Source organism: Toxotes jaculatrix, chromosome 1, assembly GCF_017976425.1.
Source record: "Toxotes jaculatrix isolate fToxJac2 chromosome 1, fToxJac2.pri, whole genome shotgun sequence".
Classification (NCBI taxonomy): Eukaryota; Metazoa; Chordata; class Actinopteri; family Toxotidae; genus Toxotes; species Toxotes jaculatrix.
The window spans coordinates 1685001-1690000 of NC_054394.1; the positions used below are offsets into that span (position 1 = coordinate 1685001).

The following is a 5000-nucleotide window of genomic DNA, read 5'->3' on the forward strand; positions in this document are numbered from 1 at the left end:
CTGCCTGAGCAAGCACGTTAGCTGTGATGTGATGGCTGCCTTTTAGCCCCCCTCTGGCTCAGCGACTCCTTTGTCGTGGGGCAGACTAACGGGCCACTATCCCCAGTAGGCAGTACCCTTTGGTATCACAAGAGTTAGGGTGGAGCTCTTTCTTCAGTTGTCTGCAACATATTTGCAATAACTTCACACTGCCTTCTTGTTTTGTGTGCATGTTTATTGATTTCCCAGATTAAGACCAAAAAGCAGCTTAATACTGAAAAGTGGGCGGTGCCCACATCGGAGCTAATGTGCTCTGATGTGGGCGGTGCCCACTTTTTCTATCAGCCTGGAGGCTGATACTGGGACTCAGGCCAAAGCATCCCATCCTTTGGCACTTGCCAGAACAACGGGATGCCTCTTAAACAGATTCAGAGTATTTCTCTTTTGAATCTGCCGTAGGCTGCAGGTGTGCCAGTGGGCACCTGTTTCAGTAGTTGTGATTAGGCTCTGTCACCAACTGCCTCGGCTAGGTACTTGCTAACTTGATATTTTGTGTTTCCACCTCACTGTGTTTGTAGCCAGGCAAAACTCAGATCACAACACACGAGGCTTTGATTCACATGCTCCTGGTAATGTAACGGTTTTGGCTTGTGAAAGGCAGCAGGTGGTTAGCTAGCCGACAGGCTGATCAAAATGTGGAAACGCTTCACGAATTTGCGTGTCATCCTTGCGCAGGGGCCATGCTAATCTTCTCTGTATCGATTCCAATTTATCATATGTGCTGCTTGAGCAAGCACATTATCTCTGATGTGATGGCTGCCTTTTAGCCCCCCCCTGGGCTCAGCGACTCCTTTGTCGTGGGGCAGACTAACGGGCCACTATCCCCAGTAGGCAGTACCCTTTGGCATCACAAGAGTGAGGGTGGAGCTCTTTCTTCAGTTGTCTGCAACATATTTGCAATAACTTCACACTGCCTGCTTGTTTTGTGTGCATGTTTATTGATTTCCCAGATTAAGACCAAAAAGCAGCTTATTACTGAAAAGTGGGCGGTGCCCACATCGGAGCTAATGTGCTCTGATGTGGGCGGTGCCCACTTTTTCTATCAGCCTGGATGCTGATACTGGGACTCAGGCCAAAGCATCCCATCCTTTGGCACATGCCAGAACAACGGGATGCCTCTTAAACAGATTCAGAGTATTTCTCTTTTGAATCTGCCTTAGGCTGCAGGTGTGCCAGTGGGCACCTGTTTCAGTAGTTGTGATTAGGCTCTGTCACCAACTGCCTCGGCTAGGTACTTGCTAACTTGATATTTTGTGTTTCCACCTCACTGTGTTTGTAGCCAGGCAAAACTCAGATCACAACACACGAGGCTTTGATTCACATGCTCCTGGTAATGTAACGGTTTTGGCTTGTGAAAGGCAGCAGGTGGTTAGCTAGCCGACAGGCTGATCAAAATGTGGAAACGCTTCACGAATTTGCGTGTCATCCTTGCGCAGGGGCCATGCTAATCTTCTCTGTATCGATTCCAATTTATCATATGTGCTGCCTGAGCAAGCACATTAGCTCTGATGTGATGGCTGCCTTTTAGCCCCCCCCTGGGCTCAGCGACTCCTTTGTCGCGGGGCAGACTAACGGGCCACTATCCCCAGTAGGCAGTACCCTTTGGCATCACAAGAGTGAGGGTGGAGCTCTTTCTTCAGTTGTCTGCAACATATTTGCAATAACTTCACACTGCCTTCTTGTTTTGTGTGCATGTTTATTGATTTCCCAGATTAAGACCAAAAAGCAGCTTAATACTGAAAAGTGGGCGGTGCCCACATCGGAGCTAATGTGCTCTGATGTGGGCGGTGCCCACTTTTTCTATCAGCCTGGAGGCTGATACTGGGACTCAGGCCAAAGCATCCCATCCTTTGGCACATGCCAGAACAACGGGATGCCTCTTAAACAGATTAAGAGTATTTCTCTTTTGAATCTGCCTTAGGCTGCAGGTGTGCCAGTGGGCACCTGTTTCAGTAGTTGTGATTAGGCTCTGTCACCAACTGCCTCGGCTAGGTACTTGCTAACTTGATATTTTGTGTTTCCACCTCACTGTGTTTGTAGCCAGGCAAAACTCAGATCACAACACACGAGGCTTTGATTCACATGCTCCTGGTAATGTAACGGTTTTGGCTTGTGAAAGGCAGCAGGTGGTTAGCTAGCCGACAGGCTGATCAAAATGTGGAAACGCTTCACGAATTTGCGTGTCATCCTTGCGCAGGGGCCATGCTAATCTTCTCTGTATCGATTCCAATTTATCATATGTGCTGCCTGAGCAAGCACATTAGCTCTGATGTGATGGCTGCCTTTTAGCCCCCCCCTGGGCTCAGCGACTCCTTTGTCGCGGGGCAGACTAACGGGCCACTATCCCCAGTAGGCAGTACCCTTTGGCATCACAAGAGTTAGGGTGGAGCTCTTTCTTCAGTTGTCTGCAACATATTTGCAATAACTTCACACTGCCTGCTTGTTTTGTGTGCATGTTTATTGATTTCCCAGATTAAGACCAAAAAGCAGCTTAATACTGAAAAGTGGGCGGTGCCCACATCAGAGCTAATGTGCTCTGATGTGGGCGGTGCCCACTTTTTCTATCAGCCTGGAGGCTGATACTGGGACTCAGGCCAAAGCATCCCATCCTTTGGCACATGCCAGAACAACGGGATGCCTCTTAAACAGATTCAGAGTATTTCTCTTTTGAATCTGCCGTAGGCTGCAGGTGTGCCAGTGGGCACCTGTTTCAGTAGTTGTGATTAGGCTCTGTCACCAACTGCCTCGGCTAGGTACTTGCTAACTTGATATTTTGTGTTTCCACCTCACTGTGTTTGTAGCCAGGCAAAACTCAGATCACAACACACGAGGCTTTGATTCACATGCTCCTGGTAATGTAACGGTTTTGGCTTGTGAAAGGCAGCAGGTGGTTAGCTAGCCGACAGGCTGATCAAAATGTGGAAACGCTTCACGAATTTGCGTGTCATCCTTGCGCAGGGGCCATGCTAATCTTCTCTGTATCGATTCCAATTTATCATATGTGCTGCCTGAGCAAGCACATTAGCTGTGATGTGATGGCTGCCTTTTAGCCCCCCTCTGGGCTCAGCGACTCCTTTGTCGTGGGGCAGACTAACGGGCCACTATCCCCAGTAGGCAGTACCCTTTGGTATCACAAGAGTTAGGGTGGAGCTCTTTCTTCAGTTGTCTGCAACATATTTGCAATAACTTCACACTGCCTTCTTGTTTTGTGTGCATGTTTATTGATTTCCCAGATTAAGACCAAAAAGCAGCTTAATACTGAAAAGTGGGCGGTGCCCACATCGGAGCTAATGTGCTCTGATGTGGGCGGTGCCCACTTTTTCTATCAGCCTGGAGGCTGATACTGGGACTCAGGCCAAAGCATCCCATCCTTTGGCACTTGCCAGAACAACGGGATGCCTCTTAAACAGATTCAGAGTATTTCTCTTTTGAATCTGCCGTAGGCTGCAGGTGTGCCAGTGGGCACCTGTTTCAGTAGTTGTGATTAGGCTCTGTCACCAACTGCCTCGGCTAGGTACTTGCTAACTTGATATTTTGTGTTTCCACCTCACTGTGTTTGTAGCCAGGCAAAACTCAGATCACAACACACGAGGCTTTGATTCACATGCTCCTGGTAATGTAACGGTTTTGGCTTGTGAAAGGCAGCAGGTGGTTAGCTAGCCGACAGGCTGATCAAAATGTGGAAACGCTTCACGAATTTGCGTGTCATCCTTGCGCAGGGGCCATGCTAATCTTCTCTGTATCGATTCCAATTTATCATATGTGCTGCCTGAGCAAGCACATTATCTCTGATGTGATGGCTGCCTTTTAGCCCCCCCCTGGGCTCAGCGACTCCTTTGTCGTGGGGCAGACTAACGGGCCACTATCCCCAGTAGGCAGTACCCTTTGGCATCACAAGAGTGAGGGTGGAGCTCTTTCTTCAGTTGTCTGCAACATATTTGCAATAACTTCACACTGCCTGCTTGTTTTGTGTGCATGTTTATTGATTTCCCAGATTAAGACCAAAAAGCAGCTTATTACTGAAAAGTGGGCGGTGCCCACATCGGAGCTAATGTGCTCTGATGTGGGCGGTGCCCACTTTTTCTATCAGCCTGGATGCTGATACTGGGACTCAGGCCAAAGCATCCCATCCTTTGGCACATGCCAGAACAACGGGATGCCTCTTAAACAGATTCAGAGTATTTCTCTTTTGAATCTGCCTTAGGCTGCAGGTGTGCCAGTGGGCACCTGTTTCAGTAGTTGTGATTAGGCTCTGTCACCAACTGCCTCGGCTAGGTACTTGCTAACTTGATATTTTGTGTTTCCACCTCACTGTGTTTGTAGCCAGGCAAAACTCAGATCACAACACACGAGGCTTTGATTCACATACTCCTGGTAATGTAACGGTTTTGGCTTGTGAAAGGCAGCAGGTGGTTAGCTAGCCGACAGGCTGATCAAAATGTGGAAACGCTTCACGAATTTGCGTGTCATCCTTGCGCAGGGGCCATGCTAATCTTCTCTGTATCGATTCCAATTTATCATATGTGCTGCCTGAGCAAGCACATTAGCTCTGATGTGATGGCTGCCTTTTAGCCCCCCCCTGGGCTCAGCGACTCCTTTGTCGCGGGGCAGACTAACGGGCCACTATCCCCAGTAGGCAGTACCCTTTGGCATCACAAGAGTGAGGGTGGAGCTCTTTCTTCAGTTGTCTGCAACATATTTGCAATAACTTCACACTGCCTGCTTGTTTTGTGTGCATGTTTATTGATTTCCCAGATTAAGACCAAAAAGCAGCTTATTACTGAAAAGTGGGCGGTGCCCACATCGGAGCTAATGTGCTCTGATGTGGGCGGTGCCCACTTTTTCTATCAGCCTGGATGCTGATACTGGGACTCAGGCCAAAGCATCCCATCCTTTGGCACATGCCAGAACAACGGGATGCCTCTTAAACAGATTCAGAGTATTTCTCTTTTGAATCTGCC

General features: G+C 48.6%; 1 protein-coding gene and 7 non-coding genes across 8 annotated transcripts in view; 1 reads left to right on the forward strand and 7 right to left on the reverse strand.

The window, feature by feature from the left end:
- LOC121186562 overlaps positions 1–16 on the reverse strand; it is a 107-nt gene extending 91 nt beyond the window's left edge. The window contains exon 1 of the small nuclear RNA XR_005894500.1: positions 1–16. This exon is cut by the window's left edge and continues 91 nt beyond it. This is a non-coding gene — a small nuclear RNA (U6 spliceosomal RNA).
- efl1 (elongation factor like GTPase 1) overlaps positions 1–5000 on the forward strand; it is a 139300-nt gene that overhangs the window by 66374 nt on the left and 67926 nt on the right. The window lies entirely within an intron of this gene.
- On the reverse strand, positions 670–776 carry LOC121186373. The gene has a single exon (XR_005894453.1). It is a non-coding gene; the product is annotated as a U6 spliceosomal RNA (small nuclear RNA).
- On the reverse strand, positions 1431–1537 carry LOC121186566. Its single transcript, XR_005894502.1, has one exon. It is a non-coding gene; the product is annotated as a U6 spliceosomal RNA (small nuclear RNA).
- LOC121186572 lies at positions 2192–2298 on the reverse strand. Its single transcript, XR_005894503.1, has one exon. It is a non-coding gene; the product is annotated as a U6 spliceosomal RNA (small nuclear RNA).
- LOC121186585 lies at positions 2953–3059 on the reverse strand. Its single transcript, XR_005894505.1, has one exon. It is a non-coding gene; the product is annotated as a U6 spliceosomal RNA (small nuclear RNA).
- LOC121186590 lies at positions 3714–3820 on the reverse strand. The gene has a single exon (XR_005894506.1). It is a non-coding gene; the product is annotated as a U6 spliceosomal RNA (small nuclear RNA).
- Positions 4475–4581, reverse strand: LOC121186596. The gene has a single exon (XR_005894508.1). It is a non-coding gene; the product is annotated as a U6 spliceosomal RNA (small nuclear RNA).